This window comes from Anser anser, assembly GCF_964211835.1.
Source record: "Anser anser genome assembly, chromosome: 7".
NCBI lineage: Eukaryota > Metazoa > Chordata > Aves > Anseriformes > Anatidae > Anser > Anser anser.
Genome location: NC_139727.1, coordinates 41,437,710 through 41,462,489, shown reverse-complemented (window position 1 = coordinate 41,462,489; position 24,780 = coordinate 41,437,710). Strand labels below are relative to the sequence as shown.

Sequence of the window (24,780 nt, the reverse complement as noted above, 5' to 3'; positions counted from 1 at the left end):
AGCAAGACTTGGGGATTGTTAAATTTCTAATTAAAAACTTTTTGCAGTTATGAAAGCTAGATAAGCAAGTCCTGCATTAGACCACAAGCAGACTTCAACACTGCTGCGTGTTTGTTTTCAAAATGGAAAAAAGTATGGTCTTATTTAGTAGGTAATAGGCAATTTTTATTTAAAAACAAACAGAAAACCAACAAAAAAACCACACTCTCCTAACTTCTCTTTACTTTATTTATGCTAGTCACAAGATGCCTCAGGGACCTACTAAGTTTCAAAAGTAATCCAAAATGGACAGAAAACAGTCATTTGTGAAAGCCCGTTAAAGAATCCTACTTTTATTTACAGCCTGGATTTACAGAAAATGACTAACTGACAAGTTATCACAACATCTGACGCACCCCAAATCTGAATTTGATATAAACATGCTACGAAGTGCAGGAATCTCCATTGAGGACCTCACCTACTTTCAGACTTTCTCTGCTAAGCATAAATCTAAACTTTTTATTTAGCATGTTTAGAAATTCTAAGTTAAATCAGTTTGCAAATCTGTAAATAACAGAACATGCTCTACAATTTATAGTACCTTTTTTTTTTTTCCTTTTTCTGTGAGCAGAAAGTGCTACCAGTCATGAAATTTAAAGAAAGTTATTCATACTTCAGGAATCTCAGAGGATAAAAAAGCACAACATTATTCCTGTTTTTAAATGCAACTCTAAGTAGTAGAAGCTCCCCATTTGCTCCATGACTAAGTGCCAACACTGTGAGCTTAAACATCAAGACCAGTGAGTACATCCGAGGGACGCCAAGGCTGCTGCAGGGCCCTCCAACAGCTCTGCACCTACCTCCCATATGCCAGACGAGACTGTTGTCATGAAATCAGATCAAATATTGAAAAATTGGCTAGACAAACTGAAGCCCAAGCAGCAAAAGCAATCTCTCAGATGAACAACCTGCAGAGGCTCATCACAGAGCAAAGTGACCCAAAGCTAACACAATTCTAATTTTTTTTTTTTTTGGGGGGGGGGGGGGGGGGGGGCAGCACTCCAACTCCCCCCACCCCACCTTGCCCCAAGACAGCCCCCAAAAGACAACCTATGGCAGAGTGCAGTATTGTGAGATCGATTGTCCATGTAGCTCTCGAATCTTCCCCACGACATGGAGGAAGGGTAAAAACACCCAGTCCTCCCCTGAGAAAGGACATGGGGCTTGTTTCCTGGGCTTCCAGTCCTCGTGGTGTTCTGGGATGTTGCTGTAGCACAAGTCACAGGTGCACCGCTAGCATTTCCAGCAATAAGATGCCATCTCTGTCCCCATGTCTCGCTGTCCCAGGTGGCCCCACGGGATGGCAGCAGGAAGAAGAGACACCAGGCATGGACTTGTGGCTGAACACCAACTGCCCAGGGACAGTTTTAAGCACAATTTAATTCTGTAAGGGGTTGTTAATTATGTCATCATGAGGAAGAACTGATGAGTCAATAAACCAGAGCTCACGGCTGAGGCTTTTTAGAAATAAATGACAGCAGGTGACAAAAGGAAAAAAAAAATAATAGGTGCAGAATAAAGCTTTCAAACCTCCAAAGTAATTTTGTTTGGGAACCCAATGAAAACAGGGAGGTTTGAAGAAGCGGTGGCAGAAACATACAAGTCAGAGTAAGAAGAGCAGCACTAGAACATGCCAGTGAAGTCCTTTAGCCCCCTTGTCTCCTGACGTTACCAACTAATCAGGTCACTTGGGCTGCTAGTAAGGACTCCTTGATGAAAAGCAGGGGGACTTCTGCCACGTTGGTGCTAGCTGCGGTGCCTCGTGCCCTCGCCACCTCGAGCTCAGCCAGCTTCTCCTCACGCAGCCTCCAGCTCTGCAGGGCCGGACCAGGCCCCGCTTCCCCTCCCATCCGCGAGGAACAGCTCTTCATGCCCTCAACCACCTTGCCCTTCTCCTGCAGTCACTGGCCTGACCACATCCTTGCTTTCTGTTTTTACCACTCTTGTGGTAAAATTCTGTGATCTAGCCCCCAGCCTCCAGCTTCTCCCTAGTCACGTCTGTATAAATTAATTTAGAGTTTTGAAAGACTAGAGATGCAATCAAGTGGAAAGATCACTTACCTCCCTTTTATTTTTCTGTCTAAAACTAGATACGTTTCACGTCTTCCAGACTCTTCGGCCTTCTTCCCATCTTTTCCATACCTTGCCCTTCATAAAATTCTCATTCATTTTGTAATATAGCTGAAATTAATCTTTTCTTTGTCCTCTCTAGTACAAAATTCTTTCGCCCATTCACTGAAGGACGCTATTCACTAACCCAAACTCAGCTTTATCAGCCTTCTCGTTTCTGGCTTCTCCTACTTCCAGTTCTTCGTAAGCAGCTGTTTGCTCTGGGTCCTCTGTTCCCATCCCCACACAGCCTGATTTCATGCCTTTGGTATCCAGCCAAAGAGCAATGTGCTCAAATGACATCGGGAAGAACAGAAGAAAGATGCCAGAAAAAGACTTACACATCCTTTCAGAAGAAGTTTCTGTTCCCTGAGAACGAAGGGATTTTCTGTCGCGCCCTCCCTCCTGACCCCCCGCAGCCCCTGGGCGCAGGCCTGGCGTTACCTGCGCAAGTCCTCGTGGCAGGGGCGCACCGAGACTGCTCGGGGCGGCTTTGTTAAGAGAGCTTTGCCTGCTTTAAGCATGACGTCCATGAGCTGAGTAGATGTGCACAGACCACCCACTCCAGTATGCACAAAGCTTGGAAAGTCTGCCTTTATTTCAGGCTGTACAGCTGTACCTGAGCCCTGCAAGCAGCCCAAAGTCTTGGGGAGCATGAGCCTGTTTTTATCCTACCATTTCATCTAACTGCACACATCCTGAATAAAGAGAATCACAAATAGAAACCCTACCCCCAAAACCAAGCCTGACTTGAGTCCAGACTGCAGAACCATGCGGGATCTATGTTAAAATAACAGGACACATGTACCACGCATGGCCGCTCCCTTCACTTAAAAGCCATTCTGACCTTTTCCTGGAATTCAGAATCCCACTAAGGCCTCTTTTCACGCTGACTTTCCATTTGAAGTCTATTTGTGTCATACTGGTTACTGTATTTGTCAGACTTACAAGGAAAAGTAGTAGGCTTTCAAACACATGGATACCACATGAGTTGCTAATACCCCGAAAACAAGCAGCTTTTCAAAATGAACATACAAGCAGTCTCTCTTCTCCCCAGTGTTTCCATTTCCTACAAAATTATACCCTGCAGCCAAAAGAAAGCTTTAAGTCTGTTGCAAGAATATGTTCATACAGGGAAGCAGTCTTTTCAAAAAAGGAAAAAGAAAAAATATATTTAGGCAGGGTAAGAAATCTTTCATTAAAAAAAAAAAAGATAAGAAATAAAAGGAGAGAGAATGAAACGAAACCAAATTAACAGCCTGGAAAAATTCTTTTTAGTTTCGTTCAGTGGAAAATGGAAAAAAGTAGATGAATTATAGAAAGCAGGTTCTATTTTGTGAAGTTTATTTTTAGCTAATAATAGTCTCATTTTTTAAGGAAAAAAAATTCTTGACTCACTTTGTGAAAACTCGCTGAGCTTCCAACGAACATAGAGGAGAACTGACTGATTGGACTTTGCATATCGAGCTGAACAAAAGGTACAAACAAACTAATTTCTAAGTGCTTGAATTAAATGTTTCTAAAACATTTCTAAATGTTGACTAAGGGATTCCTCAAAACCTTTATTTTGGAAAGGTTTCTTGGCATTATATAGCAACACAATTGACCCTGCTAAAGTCATATATTCTAAGTATGCAGTCTCAGGTAGTGCCCAGAGCCTTTTTAATCTCTTCCCTTCAACCTATGCTGCATTCAGACAAAAAAAAAAAAAAAGTGCAAATGTAGGCAAAAATACCTTCTAGTTCTACATTTGGCTTTCTACTTATTTGTTGGAAAACAAAACCTCTAATATAGTTCTGTTTGATCACAGTTTCCAGGTTTATTCACATCATTGGTTTCAGATCCAACAATATTACCATTACAGCTGTTTTGTTAGAATTGTTTAGATTGTGATTTTAGACCAAGATTTTGATCTTCTACAGCATCTTTAAAAGTGTACTGACAACTCCTTGCCATTTGATTTAAATGATTTATTTTTTTTATCATTTGATTTAAATCTCTTGCTTATCTTCCAGTGACCCTTAACATTCTCCCACTGCAATGCTGTAAATACCAAACTCTACAGATGATGCTAAGGAAAATCCACGCCAAGAAGGTAGCATTGTTGTGGCATTTTGTACCAAGCTTACATTCATAGTTGACCAACACAAAGATGATAGCCTATGTATTATGTTCGTATCGTTGGCACACCAGATTTCAAAATCAATATAGACAAACCAACTGGAATCAAACAAGGACAAAAAATTACTTGCGAGTCTAAGGTAAAGCACAGATTCTACCAAATCTGAACTGTTACTTAAATACTGTGTTCTTACTGCATACATTTGCACAACTTCCAAGTACAAATTCAGTGCTGCTTAGGTCAATGTTTCTGAAAGCTCGCAGTTTTCCCAAGTAGCAGTACCGAAACAGTCCCCTCTAGCTGCCGTGATCCTCACGCACGGAACGTGAGCGTCACTATGTTCAAGACACAACAGCATGGGAGAAGTAATAGAATATTAGATCAATTAGCACAGTTGGAAAAAATGGGGTTTTATACATGCTCACTTTACAATAAGTTTAAGGCGGTTTTGCACCTGGACTTGGAAAAGCAGTGGCTTATTGAATGCTGAATTAAAAGAAATAAAGAAGAAATAAACACAGAAGATGGGACAAAATAGTGTTTTACAGGGCAGGAGGAAGAGACTGATGCCCACCCCTCCTATTGCCTGGGAGGTTGGATTGCCCTGCAACTGCTGAAAGGAGCAATGCAGAAGGTGAACACTGGAAGAAAAGGTCTGTGCCGTCTCGGTAGCCTTGTGCTTGAAGAAGAAGGGATACATGCTGTCACGGGGGAAGGTGGCAGAATTCAAAGGACAGCAGCACGATAGTGGGACAGACTAACGACTGCCCCCCATGGGATGAAGCAACGCTCAGCAACACCAGGCCCACTGAAGTATTTGGTTGGTATTTAAGGACTGAGCTAACTGGTGCAGTGACCTCTCAAAAAGGCACTATCTCAGTCTCTCCTGTCCAGCCTAACCTGCAATGCTGATAGATGAGCATCTATTAAAAATGAAATAAATCCCTCATTTGTTTACTTTCTTCTCTGTTGATCTCCTTTCCTGTGAATGGGTCTCAATCAAGACAAAATACACGGTGAGAATACAAAATGAAACCGAAGCTTCCTGTGGAATAATGCAGAAACCATACTGCTCACAACCTTGGCAAGGACAAATACTGCAGAAAAACAGATGAAGCAGATCTCTAGAGAATCTGAGACAGATAAATGAGCCATGGATGGCCCAGAGAGCCTTGCACTCGTTAGCGTGCATCTCCAGCAGAAACAGCAGGAAAACCTAGAGCTTGGATTTCCCATGAAAAAACATCAGAAGCTCCAAGAAAAACACTAAACACCTACTACCTGTTGGAAGCTTGTGTGTTTCCAAAAAAACTTAAGCTGTCTACAGCCTACATCTTACACATTAGAAATCAGCACCTCTTGAAACAACAGAAACTGCACGTACCTAAATTGTAAGAGACACTAAAAGACAGAGCTTCCCAGCCTGGGACGGTGCATCCCAAACCCAGTTACATGCTCTTAAACACAGCAAAGGCAACGTGAAACAATCGCTGCAAAAGGCAGCCTGTAAGAAAGGGTAAATATCCTATTTTGGCCCTACCTCAGGGAAACATCAGGAATGGTGTAAATGAACTGAAAGTGATGAAGCAGTGATCAAGTGCTTTGAAAGGAGCTGGAGGTAATAACTGATGCATTACAGCTGACACCACGATCAATATCAGCCTCACCTGCAATAGCACAAGCCAGGGAAGGAGAAAGAGCTGCTTCTCTAACTAAAAGGTAATGGTAACACATGCTGTTAGAAGTACAATCTAGACAAGACCTTCCAAAATTTGAGGACCTCATTGACCTTGAAACCAATCTAACATATGAAAAGACCCCCAAACCAAAACCACAAATCCCCACAAGAACAAGAGCAGCAGCTCAGGAGCAGCAGCTAAAACGAGTTCTAGTTCTTCAGCAGCTTCAGCTGATGAGGCCAATGCCACAGCGCTGCCCCTCTTCCCATGCTCCCCCCCCAAAAAAAACTTGCCACTGACTCTAGACTTCAGCAACTGCACCTTGCCCTGCTGGAACCAACCAAGCTCTTGTCGAAAACAAATGTTTTTGACAAACTTCCAGCTTCTGAGTTACCAAGATACTGTAACATGACCTCAGAGGTACAAAGGTACAGTTTGACAGTGAAATACGCAGAACACGGGGCTGTAAGAAATACTCTCTGGAGACCTCTGTATGATACACGAACGGAGATCGTTCCGCGTATCAGAGTGCAGAAATAAAACTACACGAACAGCAAGCACGAGAAAGATAACAAAAGAGACAGTCTCTGTTACAGGAAGCAGAAGAGAATGAACTTAAGTCTTTGGGATTCAAGGGGAAGCTGTGAGAAGCCTTCTGCAGAGAATGGATTAACACTGGAAGTAGAAAATACCTGGCCAGCGGAAGTGAGCCGAGATTTCAAAAGGACTCCGAACGGCAGCCGTGTACCGCACGGGGCAGGAAAGCACCGCTGCGCCTCGCTGTGCGTATTGGCGCTGACGACGGGCCCAGGGCTGCTGCCCCCGAGCAGCGCCAGAACGAGCATCCTGCACTGCCCCGGGACCCGCGCGACGCACACGGCTGGTCGCGGCAGCAGCTGCCAGCACATTTACCCGCCCACGGGCACCGCCGCCATCAGCTGCTAGAATAACCCCACCGGGCAGCCCAACAACCAGCGGCCCCAGGATCATTCTTGGCAAGAGTCACCAGACTCTGGCACCTGCAGAAAACTGCTTTGGGGCAGCATCGAATTGTCTGAATGCACAATTCCAGAGAAAGCAAGAGCACGGCACTGCACGCACAACGGCGAGCGCCCGCAGGGTCTGCGACTGGGGAACGTGTGCGCGGCAGCCAAACGGACACCTGCAGCAGCAGCAGCAAGCCCACACGCGGCCCGGGGCTGGAGGAGCTGCAGGCGCCTCCCCCGCACAGTGCCTGGGGCCAGGGACACCACGGAGCGGGGCGGCACCTCACGTCCAGCGTCATGCAGCAGGGAGACAAGGCTGAACGTAACGACAGGGACTTCACCGTAGTGAGGATGAATCTTTGCAGGAGAAAACACAAGGCAGCGTGATGTGAATACTCATGATACAGGGTATCATGGCAGCAGGATAGCCCAAATCACTGGACAGAGGCAGGATAGATCAAGACAGTTCACGAGCAACCAGACGTGGTCCCTACTGGTGTGGCCTTATGATGAAAGGGACTCCTGGCATGAAATACAGAATTTGCTCTGATGCCAGAAAGCCCTCAGAGCTGTCACTGAGTAGGAAAGAAACAACACGGCACTCATCCACACAAGCACAGTCCCCAAAACAACTCCACGCAGCACTTACACAAAGCAAACCTCTGTCTGGACATAGTTGAAGATTCAACTAGACATAAGTTAAAGCAATAGGTGATTTTTATTGAATAAAAGCATCTGTTAGCAGTAGTGTCTCCAAATGTATTTTATCTTTGGGAGCAAGGGTATCTAGAACGTGTTAGCCAGTGCCCTCGCACTTTAAGGGAGGAAGAGGGGGTGACCAAGTTACTGCATTTTGGTCACTGGTTCATCCTAAGCTGACCCGGTGACAATGAAGACAGTTTAAAAACTTTTCTAATTTGAAAAAAAAATAAATAAATACATGTGTTTACCTCTCTGCACATGCATCTCACTACAACCAGCACAGAGCACAGGCTGTCGGGACACACAGGCAGGCCCGACATCGCAGCCCAGCCCCACCAGCGCAGCTCCTCGGGGCCCCATCCAGGCCACGCCGCACATCCGCAGGGGCCGGTCACGGCAGCAGCTCCGCGCCCCGCAAGCACACGTGCTGGGAGTCGGTGACTTGGCAGCACCACGGGGGTGAACAGCAGCTCTGTACAGGAAGGGTATGATAGCAAGTGGAGGAAGCAACACGAACACGCTGCAATTGAACAGGACTGCAAATTTTCTTTCCTGCCCCGGGGTTCTCAATTTGAATATTCAGCAGTCCCTCCTAGAGTCCACTGGCATAAGAGAACAAAAAGTCCAGCCAAGAATACCATTCAAAGAAGAATTTTTTTTTTTTTTAAAAAAAGGCAAACCACTCGTTGCCAACAGAAAAAAAATAGCTTACGTGACAAACATGGAAGTGGTGACCTAAATTGGTATGAGCATACGAACAATGCTTGAATTTAATAAAGGATGATTCAAAGGCAGCGACTAAAAGGAACCTACCACTCACACGAACAACTAATTCTGAGGAAAAGCTTATGAATTGCGTACGATGATACACCGGTTAGCAGCACAGCATTTGTAACTCCAGAGCACGACGACGGAACCGCACGCCAGGCGTGTCGCAGCGACGCAGCACCGGAGCGCGCGGCAAGCGCTGTGCGCAGCAGGGCACCAGCACGGCGCCGTCCGGCAGCACCACCGCGCTCTGAGCGGAGCAGCCCGCCATTTCCACGTGCTGTTACTTAGCAAGGCTCCGGCTCAGCAACTCCTTTCAAACAAGTTTACGTCCATCCCTGCTGGAAGCAGCGGATCGCGCCGGAGCATTTGGGTGCTTTGCAGAAGACCAGGGCAGCAGCTCCCACTCACAGCAGTTTTGGGCCACGCCAGCCCGTTTGCCAGCTGAAGGCCTGTGGTGCTATCGCGAGCCTCTCTCCTGGCAGCCGGCCGAAGCCTCTGGGCACTGCTGAGGCCCGGCGAGGCGAGGCGAGGGCTGCGCCTCCCGTCGCGGGGCAGCGCCCTGCAGCACGCCCTGACCACGCGCTTCGGCCGTGCGGCGCTGGGAAGAGCGCCTTCGCGCGAGGAGCGCTGCAAGCCCTGGGCCGAGGCACTGAGCTTCCTCGGGGCACGCTGCTACGGGGTCTGAACCGCAGAGCTTGCCTCCAGGCCTCCCCAGCTCTTCAGCGGCACGCCTGCCCAACCCTCGGAAACACGGTCCTGGGTGCCGAAACAAGCCTAAGTGAAAGCACGCAGCCGTACTGCCGAACACCAAAACGCTCTTCTGATACTCTGCTTTTCGTGTATGCTGTGGCAGAGATTGTTAACTGGCCAACATGCTGCTTTAATCAATGATTTTTTTAATTGCCTGATAAGCTGTAAGCCAACACCATTAGAGACATCACCTCTCCTTAGCTCATACAGTTTGACTGTCTTAAATGGGCAATGGTGATGCAACGGTCACTCCAGTCCTGGGCTGCAAACAAATAAACAAACAAAAAAAAGAAAAAGCAAACTTTTCCCCTTTTCCTTCATAATACTAATGCTATTCACATATATATATACACACACATATGAACGAATGAAAACCTAGTAAAGCAGTAGATTTCAGAAAGGTGCACGATAAGCAAAAACACACACGCGTGCGTATACATTCCATACAAAGTGTTGGTGTCTGTCCTAAGTCTACCGCTTTCTTAGTTAATCTAATATCTGAGAACAACAACAACAAAAGATTTCTCTCAATGGTAGTAAAGCTCAGCTTTCAATTTTGTAATTCCCACTCCATATTTAATCGAAGATACACATTCTTTCATGCCTGTAATTTAACTCTACTAGAAAAAGTAATTTTGTTAAAGATGACGTTACACCAGAAAGCAACAATGGAGTTTCAGGCTTCCAGAACTTTTTGTGTAGAAAATATTGTATATCTGATGGCAACAAGGCCATATTTATAGAATCACAGAATCATTAAGGTTGGAAAAGCCCTCCAAGATCATCCTGTCCAACTAACCCCCTACCACCAATATCACGCACTAAACCATGTCTCTAAAATTTATGCAGGTCTAACATACTTCTGGATATATCCTTGCAAGAACAGACGTTCAATAACTTTTTTTGGACAATTTATTTTATTTTATTTTGCCAGGAATGGCAGTGAATATGTATGCACCATACCCACAGCAGTGCTACATCTCTGTGTGTATTGCTTCTCTGAGCACACCTTACAGCAGAAGGCAAAGACCAGATCGCAACACTGAAGGTCTGATCTTTGTCCGCATTCCACATGTAAGAAAAATCCAGCCAAGTACATTGCTGTACATTGGTAGTTACCATACTGTGATTTGTAAATAACTGCAAAGACTTGAATAAATAATAATTTAAAAAAAAGCCATGAACCTTAAAAATATCCTTACACTAACGAACTCAAAATATGTTTCAAATTTAACTTTTATTACCAACATCTTACTGAAAGATTAAAGGATCTTGGATATTTGAATAACTGGTGTATTAAGAGTATTAACAACAGCAGCTAATCCAACACCCTGTATTTACAACCCCATGCAAATATAATTGCTAGCAAATAGAAGGGATTAACTGTATTAATACACTCAAGTTTTCAGTTATTTAGTATCTTGATCTTGGAATGGCCTAAGAAAACCCGGCATTATGCTGAAAACAAGGTTAAATAAAATAAATCCGTTCCTGCACATTAATAGATAAAAAATTCAAGCTCTGGCAATATTCACAATAATAACCAACACCATGGTCCATCTCGTATATTTGTTTTAAATTACATCTTTAAAAATTTCCCCAGGCTGAATATAGATAATAAATAATTATCTCCATAACAACTTTTTTTAATGTACATGGCATGAAAACAGCTGGTTTTTAGGATCCAGTTTCAGAAGTTAAATCTACTACATAAATCCAGTAACCTTCTTTCCAAATCCCACATGAAAAACTGCTGAGCAAATAACTTTGAAAAGTGACATAAGACAAAGAAAGCCACTGCACCCCAACAGCAACGCAAGCAGAATTTACTTGTCAATCACCAGTTTTTGAGAGTCTCGCTTCGCTCCCAGCACCCCGATGCTGAGCGGCGCGAGCACCAGGCTGCCCGGACTCGCACTGCCCAGCCAGCACGGGTGGGCAGCGACCCACGTGCAGGCCCGGCACGGTCAAGTGGCGAGCGACTAACGGGTCTGCATTGTGCGGGTACTGGATCTGCCCACCACAGGTGACCCTGATGACCTGCGAGGAGCTCGGCAAGCAGAGATCTTCCTAGCAAGCCAGGTAAGCAAAAGAAGTGATAAAGGAACCAGAGGAAAAAAGAAAAACAAAATCCATGTTGGTCACTGACAAGAGCCTGGTCAGTGAGATGCACCGAGAGCTGAACACCTAAGCCTGTAGTAAGGGCTGCCATCGTACCACTTGAATTCCATATATACTCGTTTTAACAAGGACATAGTTAAAAACTCCAGAAATGTTTACCTCCAGAGTTCCTAGCGCATAGGGAGTACACGACAGTGTGAACGGCCACTAAAGCTGAAGACCAAAACAGATCTTCCCATAGGCTAGGTTTTATGGCATCTTGAAAATGTCCTATATGTTTCAATAAAAGTCTGTTGGCTGTGACAGTGGTACACTAATATAAAATCTTGCCTGAAAGCAGGCAAATGCTAGACGGTGGTCTTCAACAGTGTTCTCAAATTCCATTTTGAACTTCACTTTCAACACGAAGATGTGAAAGCAAATTTTTCCCCCCTTTCACAGATTTATTTTTTCCTAGCAGACGCTATAGGACACTTCCAAAACTAGTCAGCAACATTGTTAGTGAATTGCTTACTTCCAATCTGAGAACGTTCAAACTTTTCTTACTCCAAACTAAAAAGTGATATCTAGCAAACTGGAAGCAATCCTGGAAAAGCAAAGGAGGAAAAAACAAAACAAAACAAAAACCCTACACACACACACAAAACCAACAACACACCAACCTAACAGAGACGGCAGCAACAAACATGTCAGATTCCTTGGCTTTACCTTTATTCAAACTACAGTCAGGTGGTCTTCTGAACTAACAGAATCATATTCAGAAACACAGAATACCCCGAGTTGGAAGGGACTCACGAAGACCGTTGAGCCCAACTCCTAACTCTATACAAGATCACCCAAAACCCAAACCCTATGTCTGAGAGCGTTGTCCAAACGCTCCTTGAACTCCGGCAGCTCAGTGCTGTGCCCACTGCCTTGGGCAGCCTGTCCCAGTGCCCGACCACCTCTGGGTGCAGAGCCTTTCCCTAACCCCAGCCTGACCCTCCCCTGTCCCAGCTCCATGCCGTCCCCTCGGGTCCTGTCGCTGTCCCCAGAGAGCAGAGCTCAGCGCCTGCCCCTCCGCTCCCCCCGTGAGGGAGCTGCAGGCCGCCATGAGGCCTGCCCTCGGCCTGCTCTGCTCGGGGCTGAACAAACCAAGCACATACAGTTTCCGGGCCAAAATCATATGGATTTTGCCAACTATGCCACATCTTATTTGACCCTAAGGAAGAAACTGAATCAATGGTGCCCTGCTTTGTGTTGCAAAACTGGAAGGGAATTTTTTTTAACAGTCCCCCCATCCACAAATAAAACAAAAAGAAGACAAAATTGATACCTACGGTGCTGTATAAAAACATTTAGGCAGAGCTTCTGAAGAAGTATTTTCCATCGCATAAATGGAAGAAACAAATATTCAAAACCTGACTTCAGCTGTACAACTCTGACGTGGAGTTATTGCCTCTGGGAAAGAAACTTCTAAACATACAAAATCCCCGTCTCGGCACATGAATCCCACTACTGCCAACTGCAAGGCAAATGTGAGGCAGTAATTCTTGTAACAGCACACTATCCTCAGCTCCGGCATTTTTAGCAAACTAACACATAAGCAGGTCAAAGTGATTTTATATATCTGCCTTCCTCCAAAGGGTAACTAAGACCTAGAAAAAAGTTGTATTATTACAGTATCTGCAGACCAAAGTCTAAATATGGACTGAATACTCCAGTGTATGAGAAAGATTAGGCCAAGTCATTATGTTTACAGACATAAAATCCTACTTCTCCACTTGTAAAAATAAGCTTTTTTGTTTTAAAAATAGCTTCATGGATATTTTGGCTAATTTGATTAAACTAAGAAGTTGGAATGTGTCACATGCAGAAAAAATGCAAAGTTACACGATTGCTCACTTCTGTAGACAGGAACTTCCATGAGGTAAAGCCGACAGAGTTCTCCGGCTCTATGTACATGAGCATACCAACGACTCCAGGCAATAACCGATCTCTCCTTGAGAAGATATCCACATCTACAAGCTAAGTACTTTTTGACTGGGAGCGACAGTCCAAAGCTTTCCCAGAATTGTTACAGAACTGATTCCAGGACTAACACACCAACAACGTGCAAGCTGTCAGTGATGCAGCTCCAACATATCCTATTACATCAGTAGAGATCTTTTGTGCCAAAATACCGTAGTCCTAAGGGTGGCTGTCAGTTTTCTGCCAAGTGAAGCATGGGAGATGCCAAAATGTAGTTCATCACACTGATAAAGAAAACTGTAGTGATCTAAACTTAAGTATGCGATAGCAGAGGCGACCATAAGAAACCTGCTTACATCTTATTTCAGCAACAAAGCACTGAAGAAGATATTTAGAAATTAATTTCAATTTGAGAGAGTGGGTCTTTTTTATTTTTTTTCCTGAACTGATGTGCATGTTTCTGTAGTGTGTGCATCTTTGATCAGTGGTCCTAAAATTCACAAAGGTTACTCAAAGTTTTATTCAGAACCACAATACAGAAAAGCCAAAGTTGTTTTGGCTTTGCAGAGAGGGAGTCTGGCAGCGAGTACTTAGAACTGGACAGCATTTTGCTGAAGAATGACAACCTCCTGCCAGCAAACCACCCACAAATGAGCAGCGTAACGCTTTGCCGAGACAAAGTGCATCTGTCTGCAAGGCGCAGGTCAGAGATCCACACGTGCTTCATCAGGAGCTCAACAAGAGCTGACTCCCAAGAGCTTCGTGGTACCAAATTCCCAGCATTGGACACCCCAAGCAAAGCATCTGTGGAGTTAGGGCTCGTGAGTCACCCGAGCGGCAGGCATGAAGCACTGCTTTATAGGGCCATTCTGCCCCGGTCACCGGCATCTACCAGAAAAACAGGGCACCAGGCGATGCTAATTCAAGTGGGTATCAGGACCCTGTTTCCACACAGATGGAAAACAGCCCCGTTGCCCTGCCACCAAAAACACAAAGCTGGTTTTCAGCTCTGGTGAGGCCAAGGAGCTGTGCACGCACACAGCGCTGAACTCTTCTGGCACGTGGCTCCCCGCAGCCCGCTGTGCCACAGTGAGCCGGTGCCACAGCAGGCAGGGGCTAGGATTATTTACGCTGTTCCCAGGCTGCTATTAGCAGTGGGAAAATGAGTCAGCAGTGCCAAATTCTGTCCTGGCAGCAAGTTCAGACCAGGCTGCTCCAGGTACCTAACAAGCCACTGAACACGCGAGCAATGCCTTACCGGGGCACTGCCTGCAGACAAAAGCAGGTACCAACAATTCCGCAAGGTCTCATCCTCTGCTCAGCCTAGGAGAAGGGACCAGAGGAGCCTTACCCTGATAGGGGAAACTGCGGCAACCTCTTCTACTGCTGGTGTCACAACCAGTTCTCCTTAAGCAAAATCAAAGGCTTGTGATTTTGCCCGATAAAGGAAGGAAAAAAATAAAAATCCCCCCTCCACACTCCCACGGGAAGCATCAGCTGACCTGCGTGTACTATTAATGGCATCCTGATTGTTCACAAAGGGACATAAAGGGAGCCAAACCCTCACCCTTTTTGCATCCTCAGCATTCTCCAGGTTTGATAGAGGTGGTTCATGTGCCACAACTACACAACATGTAGTTGCTTTAGGAAGCAAAATTTAAGAAGAAAGATAAAGAGTATACTTCACTATAAAAATCAAGCGTACTAGGAGAAGTAAGTCTTTGAAGCCATGCCCAAACCATTCAGATCATAAAATTCAAATAATTTGAAGTGATAAAAGGAGAACAATTTTGCTCAGTTTTATTAACATTATTTATGCAATTTCTAAGAAGCCAAAGCAGCAGAACCGATATATGTAAACTGGAAATAACACCCTCGATATCCTGTTAAGTTTCCTTAAGACCATGAGATTTCTTGAAGATGGTCAGTCTCATAGATGCAGATTGACAGAGACACACGTACAGCCTTTTATGGAGTCTTTTATCTAGTCAATTCTAGTTTAAGCAAAGCAAAATCTCAAACAAAATACATTAAAAAAAAACGAACATCAAAACCAAACATATGCTTTGAATGGAAAGGTTTTACTCTTTCCCCACCCCCACCTCAAAGAACAATGCGTTACATGGCATAAAATTAAGCTTTAATTGCTTTTGTAGAAGAAAATAAACAAGCAAAAAGCAAAAGTACATTACCAATTCTGATTTGTGTAATGTTTTGTTAATGCATACAAGGTTATTATAGTGTCAAGGAGGTAGCATTTATGGAAATTCTGGAATTTACATAAATTTACTGAAATGAGCACTAACTGAGCAATACGTAAGAGCTAGTGTAACCAGGCACTTGTTCGTTATTGCACAAGAACATAGCAGGGAATATCACAAGCCTCTACCTTCTGAAAACATAATACTACACCTAAGCATTGGAGTGATCTACTACAAAAAAAAAAAAAGTAAATTCCAAAAATCATATAGGTAGCCTTAACTTCACAAGCCCCAGTCCTCCTGAGGGACTATATCCACCCCAAGATCTGTTGGAAGAACAACACAGCAGGGCACAAGCAACTCAGGAGATTCCTGGAACACGTTGATGAAAACTTTCTTCTCCAGGTGATAGGGGTGCCACCTGAACGGCTGGGCCCAGAGGGCAGCGGTCAGCAGTGCAAAATCTAGTTGGAGGCCAGCAGTGAGCAGAGTACCCCAGTGGTCAGTACTGGGTCCCGTCTTATTTACCATCTTCATTAGCCATCTGGACGATGGGGTAGAGCGCACCCGCAGTAGATTTGCACCTGACATGAAAATGGGGGGGGAGTGCCTGACTCGCCAGAGGGCCACGGAGCCATCCAGAGGGACCTCAGCAGGCTGGAGAGGTGGGCTGAGAAGAATCTCAACAAGTTCAACGAGGAGAAGTGCAGAGTCCTGCCCCTGGGGAGGAACAACCCCAGGCACCAGGACCTGCTGGGCGCCACCCAGCTGCAAAGCAGCTCTGCAGAAAAGGAGCTGGAAGTCCTGGTAGACACCCAGTTGAACATGAGTCACTGATGCGCCCCCGCCACGAAGGTGGCTAATGGTATTCTTGGCTGCATTAAGCAAAGTCTTGCCAGCAGGTCAAGAGTGTTGATCCTTCCCCTCTACTCAGTACTGGTGAGGCCACACCTGGAGTGCTGGGTCCAGTTCTGGGCCTCCCAGCACAAGAGAGACCTGGACATACTGGAAAGGGTCCAATGGAGGGCCACCAAGATGTTCAGGGGACTGGAGCGCCTTTCCTATGAGGAGGGGCTGGGAGAGCTGGGACTGTCCAGCCTGGAGAAGAGGGGGCTCGGGGGGGATCTCATCAGTGTGTAAATACCCAAAGGGAGGGTGCAGAGAGGACGGAGCCAGGCTCTTATCAGTGGTGCCCAGTGCCAGGACAAGAGGCAATGGGCACAAACTGGGACACAAGAGGTTCCGCCTAAACACCAGGAAGCATTTCTGTACTGCGTGGGTGATGGAGCACTGGCACAGGTTGTCCAGAGAGGTTGTGGAGTCTCCTCCTTGGAGATGTCCAAAAGCTGCCTGGACACGGTACTGGACAACTTACTCTGGGTGTCCTTGCTAGAGCAGGGAATTGGACCAGATGGCCTCAAGGTCCCTTCCAACCCCAACCAGTCTGTGATTCTGTAAGATAATTACATATTTATGGATAGCTTTTCCATTCAAACACTCTTCCTGTTGTTAGGGAGAGGCAGAAGTGAAATTTACTGCTGTCACAGGAATGACCTTTTTTTTTTCTTCTTCCTGCCTGAATTTCAGCCTCCACAAAAGCTAAATCGGGGAAAAAAGCCACCAGTTGTTTAAACAAGTAAATATTGTGACACTTATCACTGGTCCCCATTTCCTGTTTGTTTCCAAAGACTGCTGGTGAAACAGGCTTCTGATGCAGCTGCGTTCTTTGCACCCCCTCACTCGGTCACTGCGCTCACTGAGTTCAGCATTACCGACTCGCCGCAGCTTCCCAAGATCTGCTCTGCTGGCTTAGGGAGCTCCCTTAACCTATTCACAGCACCAACCACAGGGACTAGGGGCAACGCAAACACAGCGGCTATAGCAGATTAATTAACACCTGCTACAGCTGCACCTGATCCATCCCCTGGGGGCCTGGCAGGACTGCTGGAGCCTCTGTCCCATGTTGCTCCCTGCAGGGCCCCAGGGCAGGTAGCTCAGGGACACATCTGGGCGTTGGGAACACTTCCAGGGACAGAGCACCACAGCCTTCCTGGGCAGCCTCACAGCACACAACAAGCTTTTTCTCATCTTTAAATAGTACTTTCTGTGTTTCAGATTGTGCCTGCTACCTCTTGCTGACATGGGACACCACCGAGCAGAAACTGGCTCCTGTTCCTTTACTGCCTTAGCAGAGATTAGGGAACGCTGACAAAAACTCAGCTTCCTTCAGAAAGGATTTTTTTTTCTTTAAGCAGAAAAAAGGTCAACCCATGGTGCTCTCAGGCAGACAGATACAAAGAAATGCATCCTTCAGCCATCATAAAACATTAACACGAGGAGCATCAAGAATCTTGCCTTAATAAGGACTTAAAGTCCTCTAACAAAACAAAACAAAACGGGGTGGTGGGGGGGGTAAATTAACTAAAAAGCTTGCTGTCTCATACTCAAAGTTACTTTACTCTGCCTCAGCAGTCTGCAGGCTCACGGCGAACTGTTTGACCCGCCTTGTTGGCTTGCTCCTTAGCACCTTATGAAGTAGTACCAACCAGGGGAGCAGGCTGCCCAGAGCAGCTGTGGACACCCCATCTCTGGAGGTGTTTGAGGCCAGGCTGGATGGGGCTTTGGGCAGCCTGGGCTGGCGGGGGGGTCCCTGCCCATGGGAGGCTGTTGGAACTGGATGGTCTGTAAGGCTCCTTCCACCCCAAACTGCTCTGTGATGGCCGGTAGGGATGACGGCCAGCCCCTTGGCCACCAGTGCTGGGAGCATCTTTCTACCCCTCTGCTTGCAAGACACAAGAGCAGCCTGTGGCTTCTCCTCCACCCCATTCCAAAGCCGTCGGGCACAGGGTTTCCCTTTCTGGACGTCACTGCCCCAGCCACACGTCCTGGCCCTGCGTGCCCACGTCACTCCAGCCATACCCACCAGCTGGGAAACGCACGGCCATTGGATGGATTAAGATAACATGCAAAACTTCCCACGTTCCTACTTTCTAAACAAATCAGTCAGTCCACGTATTTAAAGAGAGATTTCTTTTCTACCCCAGATGAAGGACTTGCAACCAACCGGCGTTCATGAAATCGCACAAACAGAAATAAGAACTTCTCATCCTTTGGCAGAATGGCACGGCTCCTCTGGTGCTGTCCCCTTTCTCCCACACCGGGATAGATTTGCCATTTCAGCAATTTTATCCTGAAGACTATTTTTAGAGCTATTAATAAGGGTGAGCAAAATAGTTGACATTCGGTAACTTCTAGCATACAGAGCAGTCTCAGCCAACAGGTCTGCTTCTCGCACAGTCGGTCCTTCTGCATTGTGAAAGCTGACTTTCCTCCTCCATGGTGGGACCCTACGGCATTTCCCCTATGCTACGTGGCACAAAGCTGTGTTGCAGAGACATATGTGGGGCACACGTAGGGCAGCTAACCTCAGAATAGGCACTACGAATCTGCAAACATCTATAAAACTGTGAAGCAATGTTAGCTTGTTAGTTCTGGACAGCTGTAGTCTTAAACATCATTTTTAAGTGGTGGTGTTCCCCGTCTTCCAAAAGAAGGTCTAACTCAAGCTACAGAAAACACATCAGAAATTATTAAGGGGATGGTTATGGAGAGCAGGAATCTTTTCTGCTAGTGCAGATTATCCAGGTTTCTCCTTTAACATTTTTTGCCATTACATTCAAAGTAAAAGCCTACTCTCATGTGCATGAGTTTCCACAGGAAATCCTGCCCTTCGTTCACTCTTATCCCTAAAGAGAACCATTTCCTTTCGTTTGAAAGGCAACTGTGTTTAGTCCTATGCCATAGTGAATACTTTTTAAGTACTAAATATAGATTCTCAAGGAAGGAAATACTAGGCAGGCAACAAAAGCTAGGAACATTAGTGTGCACTGTGTCAGATGGTGCAGACTCTGAAAAAAAGCACTGAGTATGAGAACACATGCAGTGTTAACAAAAAACTGCAGACTAATGAACAATAGCGATTATGAACACCTCTCTACTTTGAGAAAAAATTAACAGCAGCTTAAAATAAATAAACAAAAAAGCATGCACAGTTCAGAAAGATACCTTATTGACACCTGGCCTCACTTTATTAGGCTGACTGATACTCTGTGATAACAGCCATATAAACTTCTTACACCTTATATTTTTAAGCACAGACTTAAGCTATTTCTGTCCCCAAAAATGGAAACTTCACAGTTAATTTGCATGACCTGGACAGATGCTCCTTTGCAGATAGTTCACCTATTTACATGAGCAGCGCTTATTTCACGTAGAGACTGTAGATATCAGTGTTTTCCAGGGTGGCCATTAAACGTCTCATCTCTTTGAATTGACCTAAAATGATCTGCAGCTGCAGAGCAGAGACTGAACACCTAACACAGCTTTGCAAGCAGCTGCTGTGTGACCTGCCTGTGGGTTTTCTGTTTGTTTTTTTTTTGCTTGTTTCTGCTTCTGGAAGTCCCCCGTGCTGAATAAGTCTAGCCTCCTGCACACTCAACCACCGGTGTCCCCCCTTCCCTGCAGAACTCCCCGCAGTCCCAGCACAGCCCAGTACACGCGCACATGCAGTTTCACTCGGGAAAGTGAAACCTTCTGTGTAGCTGGGTTATACAGCGTAAGCTACTTGTGATATGACTCCGCGGGTGACCCCACACCGTGGACAGCACCAGGTGATTTAAGCTCTGCCTTCACACGGCATCAGCCGTTCACGTCACGCAGCAGCGAGCAGGAGCAGGAGCTGGAAGCTGCTTGCACTCGTCGGGTCACTCCGCCAGGCTGCCCCAGCGCTGGCGCCCGCAGCTCCCGGCCGATGCTCCGGCTGCGCCACATCGCCACAGCCGTGCCCAGAGCCGCTCTCCCCTGCCAGCCGAGCACCCTCTCCGTGCCGCACACGCTTCTTCCAGCCCATCCCCGCTCAGAGCCTTCCCCGGCTCCCGAGCCTCCGGACGCACGCTCAAGACCTCTCAACGAGAAAAACAGAGAGAAGAGTTTCTTTCTTCCGTAAAGTAAGCACCTACTTACGTTCAAAATGAAGAGCCAGTGCAGCAATCTTTACTCTCACCCAAAAAGGTACAGTAAAAGTTACTCCAGCATGATGGCAGCGTACAATCAGAGGTCACAAAATGAAGCTTAACTTGTTCCCTGATTCTACCAGATACGGTTAAAATGTGACACTTTAATCCAATAATGAACTTTTCCAGATCAGCACATGCAACAATATTCCTGGCACAGACCTTCTCCTGTATGGCAGGGGAGGAATACTTGGGCAGTCACCACAAGTGCTCCCACCCGTACCTTTCAGCTCTGATGCCGTATCCTAAAAACCATGATCTCGGCTTTGTCTTCATAGACCTTTCTTTTCCTCTTTTAATATTAAAATGTTGATACATTTATCCAATTTCCACTTGTCTTTGGCTCATGGAAACACTTCAAAAACTGTTGCATCAAATTAGAATTTAGCAGGACAGAACAAATTCCATAAATAGGCCCCCCCCCCCCCCCCCAGTATCACTATGGATACAAGAGATAAGATTATGATGACTACCACCAGAGGGAAGTATCGAAGCTTTCACTACACTCAGGAGGATCTACAATCCTGGCACAACCTGAACAAAAGTTTGATTTTAATATATTCTTGACTTCTTTTTCCAATAAAATTATCATGCTGACAACACACTTGGTGGTGTGGACAGACTAACCAATGAATTAAGCTATTTTCAAACAAGCATGACCAGTGAGTAGTGGTGTAAGAAGCATTAAATAGCTACATCACTTGGGAAGAAACAATGCCTGGAAAGGAACTGCCAAAAACAAACTGGTATTTCAAGAATACTGTGAAAGCAAACTTCGTTAGTTCCACGGCACTGCTGATAGCTTTCAGTCTTAACTTCCCATAGAATTTTCCCTTAGTAATAACGTATTATTTCTGTAATTCTCAATGCATCTCTACAAAAAATGGAAATTGAGCTAAAGCATTTCTAGTTCTACACCTGACCTCACATTCATTTTTTTTTTTTAATACAGAATTAGGGCCCAGATTATCTCTTTTTACAATGCAAATTTTTACAATGTTACAGTGAAGGATCACATTAGTCAGTAGGCAAACGGTGCAGAGATTAAAACGTTTTTACAATATACCCACTGAAGTTAATTGACTAGCTGCAAAGCCGCAGATTACCCGAGAACCACGGTTACTGCTCTTCAAGCCATGCAGCATGGTACTGACAAGCAGCTTACAGGCATCAGGCGTGCAGCAGCACAGTCTGTGCCCTTAGCTCCCGCAGCCGTACTGACTGTCTCACAGCACACGGCAGTTTTGGCTTTGGGCTTGCGATATATGTTGTTTTTTTTTTTCCTTTTAAACTCCAAAGGCCAGGAGTAATAACCAAGTACCTCAGTTACTATTCCTGTGAAAAAAGTAACTTTGCGCTGCCAGACACAGAAAGAAACTCGAAAACATAATGCTTGTGCTCTCTAAAGCGTAATAGCCAGAAAGCAAATTAAAAAACCCTCAAAAGCTCATGCTTTTCAGCCTGTTGCAGAAGTTACAGTTGCAGTACCGGCTTCCACCAGCCAGGCCGGGGGTTGGAGACTCCCCCCATGCTGCACCAGTTGCCCTGCGGCCCCCCTTGCCAGTCCACAACAAGGATAGAAACACCTCCAACTTCATCCCCAGATGTGAAAATAAAGCTATTTTCACAGCATGAGCAGTGATTTGACAGCACAGCTGTGATGAGCTCTTAGGCGACCAGGGGTATTACTTCTGGAAAATTATTTTTCAAAATTTCTTTTTGGGAGAAGTGAAAAACAGTTTATTCACTATGCTTTGTAATACTAAGCATGCCAAAAATACGTTTAAGTAGCACTGATTTCACGCAGATAAAGTCATGAAGGGGAAAGTAGGGCAGTAATCTGGGTACTGAACAAGACTGCTCTTACATAAACAACGGCAGATATGTAAAGAAGCAGAGTGGCTGGGACAACAAACAGTTTAGCTATTAGAGCAGAAGGTGAGCAAGTTTTGCTACCTAGTCTACTGCCCCGGGCAACTTTCCTTCCCGGTCTCTGTGATCTGCTTCCCATCTGATTGCGCTCCTCCATCCACCTTTGCTTTAACTCAGGGCAGTTTCTCATGCCGTGTTTCCCAGCTGAACACTCGGCAGCTGCACCTCCTACTCTCATCTTCCAGACACTGCCTGCAACATACCTCAGCTCACCTGTCTCGTGTGAAATCCCAGGTCACGGCTGTCGGTAGGAATGCTGGCCGTGGGCCGGCACCCCAGCACGCCGGGCACTGCCCACACACCTGAGAAAGAGACAGCCTGTGCCCCGGTGAAATTCACACTCACATGTTTAGGGCGCGAGTGCATATTACATATATATATACATATATAAATAACATATATATACACCCAGTAAGTGTAAAAAAAAAATTTAAAAAGAGTACAGGGAAATCAGCAGGCTGTAAGCCAGCATCAACACTTGTTCTTTGTATATGAGCCATTCGACCCCTGCAAAGTTTTTACGGGATCCCTGAAAGGTTTCAAGCAAGTTTTGTAGATTTTTAGAAGCATCCTGGGACAGAGCAAAAACCAGTTTCCTGGCAAATCCACTATGTGAGCAATCAAAACTGGAAACTCTAGCCATAAGAGGAGGGGAAAACAAACAGAACAACAACAAAAACGACAGCCTCCTTCTATTATTTGACCAAAAAAAAATCCTAGAACGGCTACAGAAAACAAGGGAATTTCACAGTAAAGTCAAGCAGCTATTCTCATAAAGTGAAGAAAGTATCTGTGCAAATGCAATCTGAACAGATGGTATGCAAGACAAGCCTGCATCCATCGCAGGCATGGAAAAGCATTTCACAGCCATCGGGATGCAAAACAACCATCTGAACAAGAGTTCCCCAACAGGAATGGCCACTAGCCCAGACTGCCTGCAAAGTATTAGCAAGATCAGGACAGATCCTGAACTTGAGGAGCTAGAAAAAACACTGTCCACATTACTGCGGATAAAACCACTTGTGCTGGACTCCAGGGAAGATTCATAAGCTCATGGGGGAAGATGCTATTGGTAGAAAGCTTTAGAGAGGCAGAGGTGAAAATAAAAATGGCTACAGTTAACAATACACAAAGGCACAGATATACAAATAAAAAAATGCAATAGATTTAGAAATCTTTTGTAAATCACAACACCAGAATCTCCATTCGGTATAGTTTATTGTCAGACCCACCTGCACAAGAACGGGTACACAGAGTATCAGCTACGAGGTTCAACACTAAGAGAGTCTGGTCCCAACTCCACAATTTCTTGCTGCTCTCCACAAAAAGATGTAGGCTCCTAAGGCCTTTCTTCCCAGACCCAAACACTCCCCAGAGCAAAAGGTCTAAGCCACCGTGCTTTCTGAATGAGCTCACAGCTTTGCATCGCACCCCTGCTCTCCCAGCAGGGACACGGCTACAGAGGCAAAAGGGCATGAACCAGCTCCGAGGCTTCGTAAAACTCACACAAGCGATGGTGGTGTGCCGGTCACTTTCAGTGAAGCTGCAGAGCAAACTCCTGATCTTCTGGCACCTCCTGCCAAAGGACGGTATGCTTAACTCACCGAACGCCTTTCCCCCCTCACCCCTCCATTATACTTCAAAAACGCGCCAAGAACTACGCAGTCAGTGATCGATTGCTCAGCTTGTAGGTCCTCACCTTAAAGGCTGGGGCTGAAGTAGACAGACTACTTTTGCTCATAAAATAAAGAAGCTGATGCAAACGAGAAGGGAAAAGGTCTGGTCCTCTCCCCCAGCTCAGTTTTCTACACTCTAAAGAATTATTCATAAAATATAGCCAGGAATAGAGAATTTCTATTTAGAAGTTGCAGGGCCGGAAGGTTTCTTCTTACTGTAACACATTTTTCACTCAAGTAAGAAAACAAGACTGCAGCAGCAGAACTGATGTTACATACATTTTTCCAGAATTATCGAACTCTTCCTGACCTACTGTACAGTTTGGCGTACTAGACTAGAATAAACACACGCCTGACAATTAAACAAAATGCAAGTTAAGTACTGCAAGCAAAACATGCCCTCAGAGTCCTACTTATCCTCAGTGCTTTAAAGCAGAAAACCAACACTTGTGTACTGCAATGGGACATTCGCCACCAGGAGAACTGTGCTGTTGAAGAGAGGCACTGTCTCACCGCCCAGGAGGAACGGCCTGCAGCTGCAGGCAGGGGTGCTGTGCTGCGGGGACGGGCTCGGGGAGCGGGGCGCTCAGCACCGGCCAGCCGCCCCCCGGCCGCTCCGCGGGCGCCTGCAGTCCCCTGGCGGCACCGCTAGCGGGGAAGGCAGTCCCGC

The 24,780-nt window shown here is 45.8% G+C and overlaps 1 protein-coding gene across 7 annotated transcripts in view; it reads right to left on the bottom strand.

The window, feature by feature from the left end:
• The window catches only part of INPP5A (inositol polyphosphate-5-phosphatase A), a 253,590-nt gene that overhangs the window by 193,810 nt on the left and 35,000 nt on the right, over window positions 1–24,780 (bottom strand). The window contains exon 1 of one of the 7 annotated variants that reach the window (XM_083843929.1): window positions 5,655–5,741. The exons of 5 other annotated variants lie outside the window; for them this stretch is intronic. The gene's annotated coding sequence lies outside the window, so the exon portion shown is untranslated. Of the gene's footprint in view, window positions 1–2,100; window positions 2,488–5,654; window positions 5,742–24,780 lie in introns of those variants that run through there. One more of the 7 variants, XM_083843930.1, reaches the window with a different exon arrangement.